General features: G+C 40.2%; 1 long non-coding RNA gene across 1 annotated transcript; it reads left to right on the top strand.

Moving 5' to 3' along the window:
* The first annotated feature begins 660 nt into the window (after nt 1-660).
* On the top strand, nt 661-12,695 carry LOC116597196. Its single transcript, XR_004288491.1, has 3 exons — nt 661-973; nt 5,110-5,186; nt 12,643-12,695. It is a non-coding gene; the product is annotated as an uncharacterized LOC116597196 (long non-coding RNA).
* The last annotated feature ends 1,077 nt before the right edge of the window (nt 12,696-13,772 follow it).

The following is a 13,772-nucleotide window of genomic DNA, read 5'->3' as shown; positions in this document are numbered from 1 at the left end:
AATACGAAATTGTGTGTTTCTCTGCCAGCTCACCTAACGATGTTCAATTAGCCGGCCTAACCATGTTTTATGACCTAATAATGTTCAATTTCCAATATCACATGATAGAGCTGATGTTCGAGCGTACAAAAATCAAGTTAGCTCTGCAGCGAGAAGCTAACCACATCAAGGCTTGCTTACCTTCAGCCTCCATGTTTCTCATCCTGTGAATTTCTGAATTCTGAGCCCTGTTTCAGATACACAGATGTGCTCACATCTGCCAGAACCCCAGGAGGAGATGAGGGATTAAAAAAAAAAAAATCAATCCTTTAATTGCCTCGGATCCCAGAGAGTTCTCTCTCAACCTACCTAGGCAAAGAAATGAAAACTAAAAGACATAATTAACGTGTGATTACAATTCTTCACTCTCAGAAACACCCCGAAACCCAGTGAGTGAAATCTTTCTCCTAATGAGCACTACAGAATTTGCTGTGCCATTGAAGAGCTGTCCTTTGACATTCTAAGGTTCTTTTCATTCCCTCGTTGGAAAGACATTTAACTTGACTTTTCATAAGCAAAAAGCCCACCAAACAAAGGAAGGATTGGTGCCACCCCCCCCCCCATCACTTTTCAGACTGCGGCACCGCAGCCAATAGCAATGGTTTCCATTCAAAAAACAAACCTCAGTTATACACACAAACACGCTGAGCAAAAGAATTAATGTGTGCAGTATGTTCATTGCTTACTTTTCCCCTGGAATACATGATGAATTTTTATGGAGGATGGTGGAGGAGGGGAAGAACCACATTCAAATGAAACCGAACATCCCTTGCCTTCTACAGTGTCATTTCAAAAGCCAGATAAAAGCCAAATGAGGAGGCTGGGAAAGAGTGTCCAACGTAGCGGTTCTGAAAACCACCCTCCATTTCATTCTGGAGCCGGGAGGTCACACCCAGGCATCAGAATAGCTTCTCTCCTCAAAGTAAATTAACTGGTAAGTGCTTTTCTTGTTTGTTTTCCTCCAACTGACACTTTTGCAGCTGACCTGATGAGGATTTTCTGCAGATGATTTATTTACAAAACAGTATTTTGACAAACTACCAGCTGGCAAACGAGGAAAAGGACTCCTGATAGTTTAGGAAAAGCTTCTGTGTGCAGATTCCTATTTTTGGTCCTGTCAGAGTGTTTAGGGAAGGTCACAACCGGGCTTGCTACAGCTGCCGATTAAAACCTCCAACGCGGAAAGAGAGAACATGAGGATGTTGCAGGGGGGAGGGGTGGGGGGGAGGGCACAAAGAACTTTCAGTAATTCCCTCGGCTTTTACCTAGGAAATTACAGCTCATAAATGTGGATTTTAAGTAGTTGTGACTCAGAAATAATCAAACATCATTTGTGGAAAGGCCACTTAGAGAAAACTAGTAGGAGGAAATGGTGCTCTCAAATGAAAATTGATTTTGCCCTCCTTAGATGACAAGGTAGGGGAAAAGTTCTAAATGGAGCTGTAATGTGGTTTGGTTGGTTTTTTCCCCTCTTTTAAAGATGAATGGCTTGTGGTTTGTCAAAGCAAACATGTCTTTGTTGCTGCTGCATTTTTGAAATCTCATAATCAATTGCCTGTGAGAATAATTGGTACCTGGGCTCCCCTAATGAAGGACAAATGGCTAAATGCAGGGAAATCGCCGGGAGAAAAGGTTCCTTGAACTTGATTGTTCTTTTGGGAGGCAGATAACTGAGCACCAATTGCTTTTTGTCTAATAGCTGATCCTTACCTCCAAGTGAAAGCTAATGAAAACCAAATGAAAAGTTGATAACTTTCACCAGCAATTATTCTTTCACATTGGCCGTTTTCACTGAAACTCTTTTTAGTCCAAGCTTCCACAGACTTGTTGCTCAAAGAATCCACCACTATTTTTTGGTTTGTTTTGTAGGGGGAAGAAAACAAAAACAAAGATGCCAAGGGATCTTTCTCTGGGTGTCTATCTAGTTAAAGTAATTCCTGTAACTGAATAAATTCTCCTCATGTTTGCACGTCTTTCGAACACTAAATGCTAAATGCCGTCTATGTCTTTTTCAAGGCCTTTATGATTCTGTGGAGACGTTAGGCATTTAATTTATAACATATTTTCTGTTACTTTACTGCTAATTGTCATCTGTCAGAAATGGATATTTAAGTCAACGTTCCCTTTTCGAAGGCCGCAGCAGTCAGAGATAACCCATGGAAGTAATTTCAAAAGGAGAAAAGCTTTATGCTTAAATTTTTTTTTTCTAAATTATTTATAATTTAGCATATATCCAATGGTAAGAGGCCAGTTAAGGAACCTCTTTATAGCATCCCATTGAAATATTTTGCAAGCATCAGGAAATCATAATTTGGAGGATTATGTTGTATCATGAATGGGTGCTTATAATATTAACAATAATTATTACTAGTGAAAAGTAAACACAGTTGAGGGGTGCCTGGGTGGCTCAGTGGGTTAAAGCCTCTGTCTTCGGCTCAGGTCATGATCCCAGGTTCCTGGGATTGAGCCCCACATCTGGCCCTCCGCTCAGCGGGGAGCCTGTTTCCCTTCCTCTCTCTCTGCCTGCCTCTCTGCCTACTTGTGATCTCTGTTTGTCAAACAAAAAAATAAATTAAAAATCTTAAAAAAAAAAAAAAGTAAACACAGTAGAAAAAAAACTGAAGAAAATATGACAATTGAAACAGTTGTTTTGTGACTTTATGTTGCTGAGCTGATGGTATGTTGAGAGAGAAAACTTTTCCTCTATCCTCTTAGGTTCAGTTCTGAAGCTCTGCAAATTAAGCTCATTAGAGACAAATTAGTAAGAAAAAAGACCAAATATTTAATCACATATTTGTCTTAACATTCATAGGGGAGTTCAGAGAAAAATGTGACTCAAAGAGATGGTTAGAATTTGGGGTTTACATACCATCTTGATAAAGGAGGGGAAGAAAGGAGACTGAAGGGAAAACAAATGACCTTTTAGAAGATAAATGGGCCCTTAAAAGAATAGATGTGACTGTTGTCTCTTTAGGTGTGGTGTGAAGACTTCTTATCTCTGGTTAGGAGTCAGCCTTCCCTGATTGTTTTCTAGGAAGGGCTTTATGACAATTGAATTATTTGGGACTTCTTCTCAAAATAATTTTTGTGCCACAGTGGTGTGTGCTGGACCCTTTATGTGATACATCTCTTCTTTTTTTCCTAAACTTTCTCTAATAGTCTATTAATTTTATCATTTAAAAACTCTACCATATTGAAAATTCCTATTTTTTTCTTCAGTCCTTAAGTTTCACAAAAACCACAAAAGTTAAATCTTTTGATCTCATGGGGGCTCTTCAGTTCTAATTCACCTGGTTTCTTTGATGACATTAACTTTAGTAAATGTTTCTGCCTCATAAAACTTCTAATGAAAGTAGTGAAAACCAAGAGTACAATAAAAACTGATAGCATAAATCTTGATAGCTAGAAAAAACATAACTAGTTAAATGAAGATTACTAACAGCATTCTCTTAAACTGGACAATGTTCAAATCTATGATTGCATAATATCTTTACGATTACTAGTTTGATTTTGCCTGTCACTGCAGGATTGTAATACCAACTCCGATTTTAGCTTTTTTTCATTGCTTGAGGCAGAAAAAACTCTCTGGACCTTAGTTTCCCTTTCTCCAAAATAAATCTGAGGAGCTAGGCTTTCTTCCTGCACCACAATCCACCTCCTCCCACCTCCTTTTTTTTTTTTTTTAAAGTAAGCTCCATGCCCAATGTGGGACTTGAACTCTTGTGACTGTGAGATTGAGACCTGAGCTGAGATCAAGAGTCTGATGCTTAACCAACTAAGCCACCCAGGTACCCCGCCTGCTTCTCTTCTTGAATCTCTGGTTAAGTCGTTTCTCAATGTGACATATATAATGGGTACCTAGCACAAATAGTAGGTACCAAAAAAATTTAGTTGAGACAACTCTTTCATTCAGAGTGTTTTTTCATATTTTTCAATTATTATAGTATGTTTTGATTATTCCATTGATACTCAAATACAATGGAAAACACTCTTCATTGTTAAAGACGATAGTGTCAGTTGGAACAAAGTATACATGATTTAGGCACAAACGTTTTATTAGAAATTATGCAGTTATCCCTTCAACCAAACTAATATATTGGTCAGATGATTAATTAGAGGGTGGAGGCACATGTTAAATAGGGTTTGGCTTTGACTGTGGGAGGGTTTCTCTGCACGCAGGGAACTGACCCCGGGGAGAGCCAACCTTCTGATCTTGGCCTCACTGGCCCTTGTTCATTGTTAAAACAACAATCAACTAGCCCATGCGAACTCGAGAGCATGCAATATTACATACACAGCTCTCGGCAGGACCCACACAAATAAAGATTTGGTTTGTGATAAAGGAATTCACCAAATCAAATAAATAAAATGTGTTAGGACTTAACAAATGGTCTAAATATTCTTTTGTTGTGTCTTACTCCATGTCACCTCCATGTGGAAGATGGCGGGGGGCGGGGGCGGGGGGGGGCGGGGGCAGGCGCCTGGCTGACTCAGCTGGGAGAATATGCAACTTCTTTTTTTAATCTTTAAAAAATATTTTTATTGGGGCGCCAGGGTGGCTCAGTGGGTTAAGCCGCTGCCTTCGGCTCAGGTCATGATCTCAGGGTCCTGGGATCGAGTCCCGCATTGGGCTCTCTGCTCAGCAGGGAGCCTGCTTCCCTCTCTCTCTCTCTGCCTGCCTATCTACCTGTGATCTCTCTCTGTCGAATAAATAAATAAAATCTTTGAAATATATATATATATATTTCTTTATTTGAGACAGAGAGTGCACACATAAGGGGGATGGGGCAGAAGGGCAGTGGGTGGGGAGTACAAGCAGACTCCTCACTGAGTACTGAGCATGTGGCAGGGCTCCATCTCATGACCCCAAGATCTTGATTTCAGGGTTGTAAGTTTGAGTCCCACGTTGTAGAGATTACTTTTTAAAAAATTAAAATCTTAAAAAAAGAAGATGGAGGCTGGAAATTTTGGTTATTTATTTGGAAGTCTACTATTTTTCATTTCGTGGGGGAGAGAAGGGTACTTGTTTATCATTAACTAAGAAAAGTTCCCTGCACATGTCTTATTCAGTCAAACAGATCCCGACAGAACCCTCAGGTCTGGTGGTAGAAGACACAAGAATTTTAAAGGAATATTCCCTGCCCTCGGTAAGCTTAAAGTTGTGCAGCTTGGGGGACAGAATGAAATTATTTATTTATTTATTTATTTATTATTTTAAAGATTTTATTTATTTATCAGAGGGGGGGGGGAGAGCGCAAGCACAGGCAGACAGAATGGCAGGCAGAGGCAGAGGGAGAAGCAGGCTCCCCGCTGAGCAAGGAGCCCAATGTGGGACTCGATCCCAGGACGCCGGGATCATGACCTGAGCCAAAGGCAGCTGCTTAACCAACTGAGCCACCCAGGCGTCTCCAGAATGAAATTATTAGACTAAAAAACTTTGTTTATTTTTTTAGGATTTTCTATGCTTACTGGGGCTCAAACTCAGGACCCTGAGATCAAGAGTCACTTGCTCTGTTGACTGAGCCAGCCCTAAACTAAAAAGGTTTAGAAGTGGGGCGCCTGGCTGGCTCAGTTGCTAAGCCCCTGCCTTGGGCTCAGGTCATGATCTCAGGTCCCTGGGCTCGAGCCCCACATGGGGCTCCTGGTTCAGTGGGAGTCTGCTTTTCCCTCTCACTCTGCCCCTCCACGCTGCTTGTGATTTCATGCTCGCTCACTCGCTCTCTCATATAAAATCTTTAAAAAAAAAAAAAAAAAAAAAAAGATTTAGAGGTATGGAGTGCCTCCAGAAGGTGGAGTTCATGAAAGGGAGAAAGGGACATGAACAGGAACATGCAAGTTAACAGTTCACAGAGGAAGTGAGATAGTGAGAGAGGTGGGTATCGTGTCCCATCATAAGCCGAATTGAGATGACTAGATTTGGCCTTGATGGAGGAACTGATGGGTATACCCACCAGAAGTCCTCCCCAGCCTGAGGAGCTTGCAGAAGAACTTTCTAGGAGGGAGAGCACAGACCTTTGACTCTCAAGAGGAGAAGGGGTATGAGAGCAGCAGCAAGTGAAAAACAAAGAGCTGTTTCCACTAAAATGTCAGGACATAGCAGCCCTATTTGGGATCCCCTCTAAGAAAAAAATACCCCTGAAAGAGAATTCTCCGTCCCACTACCATCACTTCATGGCAAAGCTCCACCCAGCTTTGGCAGGGCAAGCGGCCCTGGGCTCTGGCCCCACACCCGAGGGAGTTTCGGTGCCCTGGAAGTGCAAACTTGGAATTAGCAAGTGTAATTCACCTCCGGGAGGCCCCGGAAATACTCTTTGGTGAACTCTCCTCACGTGTGATGTATTTAGTGGGCAAACACAGTAGGTTCCACATTAGTCAATGGAGACACCCCAGTGAATCCTGAATTAAAGCTTAAAACCATCCCGTTTGTGTCCACTGTCCACTCAGGAAGTTTCCAGGTTACAGTAGGAATATATTTAGGTAACACTTGATGTTTTTCACTATCTTCAGCAACACTGCTGACTACTGTCCTTGGGAATCCGCATCTAACTCAATTCTGCATTGAAGGTTCTCTCTTAAGTCCTGGAAACCTGTATTACCGGTGTGGCCCAGGTGTGTGAAATATTTCGGAATTCAACCATTCTGCTAAAATAGCTGGGCTCAAAGTCAGGCTATCCCAACTGGGACCAGGAGATTCCCAAGCGGAATTTTTGTTTTTGAGTGTACTTTTTTTTTTTTTTACCTTTTATTTATTTTAAGATTTTATTTTTTTTAAGTCCTCTCTACAGCCAACATGGGGCTCAAACTCACACCCCTAAGATCAAGAGTCGCTCGCTCTACCAGCTGAGCCAGCGAGGAGCCCCTTGAGTGTACTTTTTTAAACTGAAGGTAGAAGTAGCGTAGGAAAAGGATTCGGGCCCATCAGTGTTTAGGCGGCCATTTTAGAACACCAACACCACAGAGGCTTTGTTGGTATTACTGTCGAAAGGCACACTCATGATTACAAAGTTCCAAGTGAGGTGAAACCAAGAAAGTAATTCATTTCATAAAGTTTCACACATAAAGAATTCAGTGAGGAGAGGTCATAGTGTTCCCTCAGGAATCATGAGGAAGCAAACAGATTTCGATTGTGCTTAAAATGGCTCCCAGGGTTACTCTCTGAAGCTCTAATTTTGCATTTCCTTTTATGCAAAAAAAAAGTTATTAAAGAACTGTCTATGGTCAACCAGTCAGTCATCTAGTATAACTGAATCAGTTGGGTTTACTCTGCCGTTTCCAATGTTTTACATAATTGCATACAAAAGACCTCATTATTCAACAAAAAGTGATCATTACAAACACATGTAATGTAATCATTACAAAAGTGTTTAAGGAACACTAGGGGGTGTATCAGGGCTTGGGATAAAGGCCGAGTTGCTACTAAATAAGGGAAGACGTCATGGAGAAGGATTTTTGAAAGGAAATATGCAAACTGGCCTCTTAAAAAAATGTCAAGTCAAGTCTAATAAATATGTTTGGGGTTGAATTTTCATTAGGACCACATGGTCTTCAAGGGCGTGCAAAACAATTTGTATATAAAGTTGTATCACTGGAGTTAGAACAAGGTGATTACAGAGATGTCTTCCTTAATTTTTCATAAAAGTTTCTTTTTGGAGGTTTATAAGGACAAACTTCATTTGAGTAGGAAAAAAATATGGTAATGGAGTATTCTGCTTCATTATATAGAGTTGACATAGTTTTTTAAATTATATTATACTCTATAAAATCCTATTATTTTACTTGACCATTTTTTAAAAAGATTTTATTTATTTATTTGATAGAGATTACAAGTAGTCAGAGAGGCAGGCAGAGAGAGAGAGAGCGGAGGAAGCCGACTCTCGGCTGAGCAGAGAGCCTGATTCGGGGTTGGATCCCAGGATGCTAGAATCATGACCTGAGCCTAAGGCAGAGGCTTTTAACCTACTGAGCCACCCAGGCGTCCCTACTTGACCATTTTTGACCTAACAAAATGGCAGTTTCTTATGCTTTAACAGAAAATATTGTTTCTTAAATTTTTTTTCAGAAAATATTGTTTACTAATTTAATAAGAACAGTACAATATTTGTATACACATATAATAGTTTTATTATATAAATATTTGTTTGATTTCTGTATTTTTTTAATATACATGATATAGTCAACTATATTTAACATGAAAACCATTGTAAACATACTATAGTTTTGGTGACTGAAAAAGCACTTTCTCCTTCCTTCACTAAACTTTTATCAAGCATCTGTTCTGATTTTTGCACTCTGCTCTGTGCTTGACACATAGGATGAGTAAAGCACTGTCCTTGTCCTTGAGGCTTTCCCAGTTTAGTAGGGGAGATAAACACATCCACAGATAATTACTACAGAGGTTGTGTGCAAGGGTTAAGAAGGAAGTCTCTGAAGTCAGACCCAGAGGTCTTGTCTGAGATTCAGCACTATTGCTAAATACCCAATCTCGCTTTGCCTCATGGAAATAACAGTAGTACGTCACAGTGTTGTTGTGAGAATTAAACGTGAAAATGCATGTAAAATGGCTTAGTATTGTGTTATACTTAACAAGTATGTGGGAAATGTTAGGTATTGCCATAATGTGTTAAATGCTATTATATAATTAGGTGTGCCTGCGATTTGCTTCCTTTTGCATGTGGTTAAGGGAACTGGTTTTAATTATGAGTAATACATGATTAGACAACCATATGGTTAATAGTGAACTAGGTTGCTCTTGGTAAGATTTTAGAGGAAAATTTCATCACTTCCCCTGGAAGAAAGACCCATTGTCCACCAAAAGGCCTTGTCTAGTTAACTGGCTGAACGGATTTAACACATCAGTAGTAAGGCTTGTTTTCCTAAGTACTCAACCTTCTTTTACCATCTTTAATAAAAAAGAAAAACTGAACACAGGAACTAATGAATTTGATGATAATCAAGAACTTAAATTCTCACCTCAAACTCACCTTTACCTTTTCAGATAAAAATTAGTTATTTATTAGTTAGTTATTAGTTAGTTATTGTTGAGATGCCATGGTCATAAATGCCTTCTATTGAAAGTCACTAAGTCGTCTTCTGGCCAGTAATAAATATTATTCAGCTCTACTATTTGCCGGGCCCTGTGCTAGGATCTGAAGGTATAAAGGCAAGCAAAAACTACAGCGTGCTGGAGGAGAGATATTTATCAAATAAGTATTCAAATATAAAACTAAAGGTTATAAGTAAAGCGTAGAGAGCAGTGACCCTGACTGAGACTGAGGTGGCAGGCTGGTGAGAAGAGTTCATTGAGGAAAGTAACATCTGGGGGCTCAGTCCGTTAAGCGTCCGACTTGATTTTGGCTCAGGTTGTGGTCTTAGGGTTGTGAGATCGAGCCCCACATCATACTCCGTGCTCAGCTGGGAGTCTGCTCAGGATTCTCTCTTTCCCTTTTCCTCTGCCCCCCTTCTTATGTACACGCTCTCTGTAACATCTGAAAATACCGTTTACCCTTAAGGAGAGCTGGAGATTTTCTCCCAAATTCTAAAACTAAATAAGATATATATATATAAATATATATATATATATATATATATATAACTAAATAAGATATATATATATAACTAAATAAGATATATATACACATATAAGATATATATACACATATGTATATATATATATAATTGTTTTATTGTTGTGTTATAAGGAAATAAAAGCTTAGTCAAATCAAATATCTGGCTACATCATGAAAAACACTAAGCTGATATAAATTATTTACTCTTAGCCGATCAGATACCTAACGTTCAACATGACCTTTTTGTTGGATTGACATTCTGTCCCACGTAGGCTTTCATTTCATCAACCCTATTCAAAATAAAGGCCTTCACCTCTGGAGTGATTTTCTCATTACCAACACACACACAAAATGTGTTCTGCTATACAGTCCTTTACATCTACTAACCAAGAAGATGGGGGAAATTTAGAAGACAATAAAATGACTAAGTTCTTCTTACCTTATCTCGGAGAGACGCCTTGCTCTGGAATGATATTTGATGCACAAACATGCCATTTTCCCACGGTTTGCTTTGTTCTTTTTGAGAGACTGAATAAGGAAGGGGGAACATCAGCACTCGCTTAAAATGGCTTCTCTCCTCGGAAGGATTATAACATGCCAACCACTATATAAAAGATTTCCTGCGAAAGGTATTGTGGTTCCCAGAACACGGGGTGGGGGAGATGATTGTAGAGAGTGTCTGTCCATTTTAACTTTTTATTAAAATATTAACAGGGGCACGTGGCTGGCCCAGTTAGTTGAGCACCGGACTCTTGGTTTCTGCTCAGGTCATGATCTCCAGACCGTGGGATTGAGCCCTGCATCGGGCTCTGCACTCAGTGCAGAGTTTGCTTCAGATTCCTTCTCCCTCTCCCTCTCCCCTCCACCCCAAACAAATGAACAACATATTTCCAAAAATATTCACATCCTGGGGTGTCTGGCCGGCTCAGTCAGAAGAGTATGTGACTCTTGATCTCAGGGTCACAAGTTCGAGCCCCATGTCGGGTAAAGAGATTACTTAAACAGCATTTTTTTAAAAAAGAGTATTCACATTCATTTATTTCAGCCTCAAATAAACAAAAGCTCGATTTTTAAAAATTAGATCTATTGTTTGCCAGGTCCAGTGGAATCTCAAATCTGCTGAGTGTTCTTTCGTAATTTCCTAAAGAAAGACCATTTCTTTCATTTACACTTCTCTCAAGCAAACGATAAATAACTTGTTCATCAAACTTGAGAGAATCCCCCAAAAGAATTTCTTTGGAAAAGCTGGTTTTCTTCTCGCCGAGCCAGGCAATTACTCTGTTTTCTAGCCAGTTGGATTATAGCAAGTCAGTGAGATCACAGCAAGAAGCCCAGCTATGTTGTACTCGTTTTTATCACAAGAAATGAACTCATCTACACGAATCATTTGGTGCAAAATAAATAAATTCCTTCAGTAGAACATTATCACAGGATCAGAATGTCCTACTTTGGAAAGGAAGGAATGAACACAATGTAGCTTTACAGTAACAGCAGGAAACCATTATTTTTTTGCTCACAGTGGTATGTTTCAGCCCATGTTTTCTTAGAATGAAGCATAAATCCAAAATGTTAGCTAAACTACTCACAAATATCAAATGAGCTCCCTGCTTACAGCCAGCGATCATTACATGAGCTGGAAGCCTACAAATACGCTACCTTTCAACAAAGCCATGTTATGTGAATTATTTCATAATACATCCTAATAAAAAGGTTAATTAAAGTAAGATAATAAGAAAAGCTCACAATTGTTGAGCTCTTCCTATAAGCCAGGCGCCGTGAGAGACATTTACGTATGTATCTTATATCAGTTTTGTAAGTGAAACATAACCTCGAGATTATATTGTCTTCATAATAAAACAAAATTGGACACTTAGAACTAGATCATTTAGCCCTTTCTTTTATCAAAACGCTCTCTTCTCTTAATTGCTAGCGTTTTCTTCGATCCGCAGCTAGAATCAACACATTCAAGCCTCAGCACAATGTTCTTTATAGTTTTAGCTTTTTCCCAGAAGATCTGTCTACCCACCATAGCCACTCTGCTTCCTGCCGTAACACCGCTTTCCCTGGGCATAGAGACTCCTTGCCCCTCTTGGAATGTGTCACTTTATAGGGTCAGTGTTTGCCACCCTTCTTACAGAAAGTCTGGCAGTCTTAGGAACGGTCACCGTGTTTGTGAGAGTGCTTTATGGAAAGTATCTTGTAGAATTCTTAAAACAACCCAACAATGGTTTACTGATGGGCTTTCTCTCCAGATCACAGAGGAAGAAACGGAAGTCAATTGTAATAAGAAAATGATGTGATACGTATGATCGTTGTCTTTGATTTGCCATTACAGGGGAGGGGAAAAAAATATATTTTCCTTTCCTCCTCTAAATTCTCAGTGGGGGCCCTTGTAATAAAAGACAGAGTACCAAGAGAAAAGCGTACAGATTTTTTAATGTAAATTTTACATGACATAGGAGCCTTCATAAGGAAATGACCCAAGGAAACAGTTAAGTCTGAATGTTTTTACACTATGTTTGACCAAAAATGGGGACTCGTGGAAAATGTGCTAGGACACAAGTTTATGAGCAGAGAGTACTAGAGTGTGGGAAACAGCATTCTTGTTTGTTCAAGCCATTACCTCCTTCCTCGGAGGTTAGGATGCTTTCCTCGGGGTATGTGGAGGGCACTCTCACGTGGGACTCATAGGACCTGCTTCAAGGAGACCAGGAAGGTCAGAGAGTCCTTCTTGAACCTGCTGTTTCTCAAACTCCTTCCGCTTAAACTATTCAATATACCAAGGTGCCATCCTGTGGGGTAGCATGTCCTGTGCCTTATTTATGGTAGACTGGAAAAAAGTGTGAAATGGTACCTACAAATAAGATCATGGGAAATAGAAGTACACTAGAAATAGAGGGAAAATGAGAAACGAGAGTCTGTAGGCAGGAAAAAAAATTACAATAGTAGCCGATGACTGTGTCCGTGACGCTCAGTGTCATTTGACTGCCTCATTTCATAATATCAAGTAGATATTATTATTGTCCCTCTTTTACAGATGGAGATACTGAGGCTTGGAGCTTCTGACTAACTTCGCAAGGCCACACGGGTAGGTAATAAATGGAACTGCGATTTGAAACCAGGGTCTCTCTGACTCCTGGGCCCTAGTCCTTTGTTACCATAAAATACCACCCAGAAATGCTTGTGATGGTTTGTGAGTTTCATCCAAGCACTTGGTAAGGATGGGCTGGTGGGAAATAGGGCAGTTGAACAGCAGAAGAGACAAAGGTGGCAGAGAAGACAAACATAGAAGACTGAAAAGGAAACAGAGAACTAAAATTCAACTCAGGACACCTGGGTGGCTCAGTTGGTTAAGCACCTGCCTTTGGCTCATGTTGTGATCCCAGGGTCCCCAGGTCAAGCCCCGCATCCAGCTCCCTGCCCAGCTGGGAGTCTGTTTCTCCCTCTGCCTCTCTCCCTCGGTTCTCTCTCATGTGCTTGAGCCAAAAATAAATAAATGAAACCTTTTAAAAATTAACAAAACTAAAATAAAATTCAACTCAACATAAACATCCCACATGTATTTAGATATCTCAAGAGAGAGTAGGGAGCAAGGGCGGTGACAGTGAAACATAACTGGAGGGTTTGGGGGGCCTCTGTGACTCCGCTTCATCTCACACTGGAGAGCCAGAGACATGTTCTTGGGCCAAGAAAGACATTCTGTGTTCTGGAACCACAGTGTCCATCAGGCAAAACGCCACATCTAACCAATTATCTGGAGTCTGGGGGTGGCTAAAGCATGGGCTTGGCCCCTTCCTCTGTTTGAGTAGCTGCAGCAATGATTAAAGTAACCTCAGTCTGACTGAAAAAAAAAAAAAAAAAAAGGAAAGAAAAAGAAAAAGTAAAAAGAGAGATAAAAGGAAAGCCGTACGTATTTGAACCTATTTGAATAGTGTGTTAAGGTTTTGGCTGTGCAAAGCAATTCTATTAATCTTGCTTATTGGTCTCTCGATTCCAACAGTCCTATTATGGACCTGGGCTTCTAACACACAGTCCTTAAAGAGGACAGGTAGGGGTTCAGGGAGGAGAGTCTGGGATCCCTTAAGAAGGAATTTGCATCCTCAGTATCAAACGTGGGGTGCTATTAGAAATTTTCTCTCCTGAAGCCCTTCCCTGGTTGTCTGGAAT

Source organism: Mustela erminea, chromosome 8, assembly GCF_009829155.1.
Source record: "Mustela erminea isolate mMusErm1 chromosome 8, mMusErm1.Pri, whole genome shotgun sequence".
In the NCBI taxonomy this organism is placed as follows: Eukaryota; Metazoa; Chordata; class Mammalia; order Carnivora; family Mustelidae; genus Mustela; species Mustela erminea.
The sequence above is the reverse complement of the archived record's forward strand: the minus strand, read 5'-3'. Positions and strand labels throughout refer to the sequence as shown.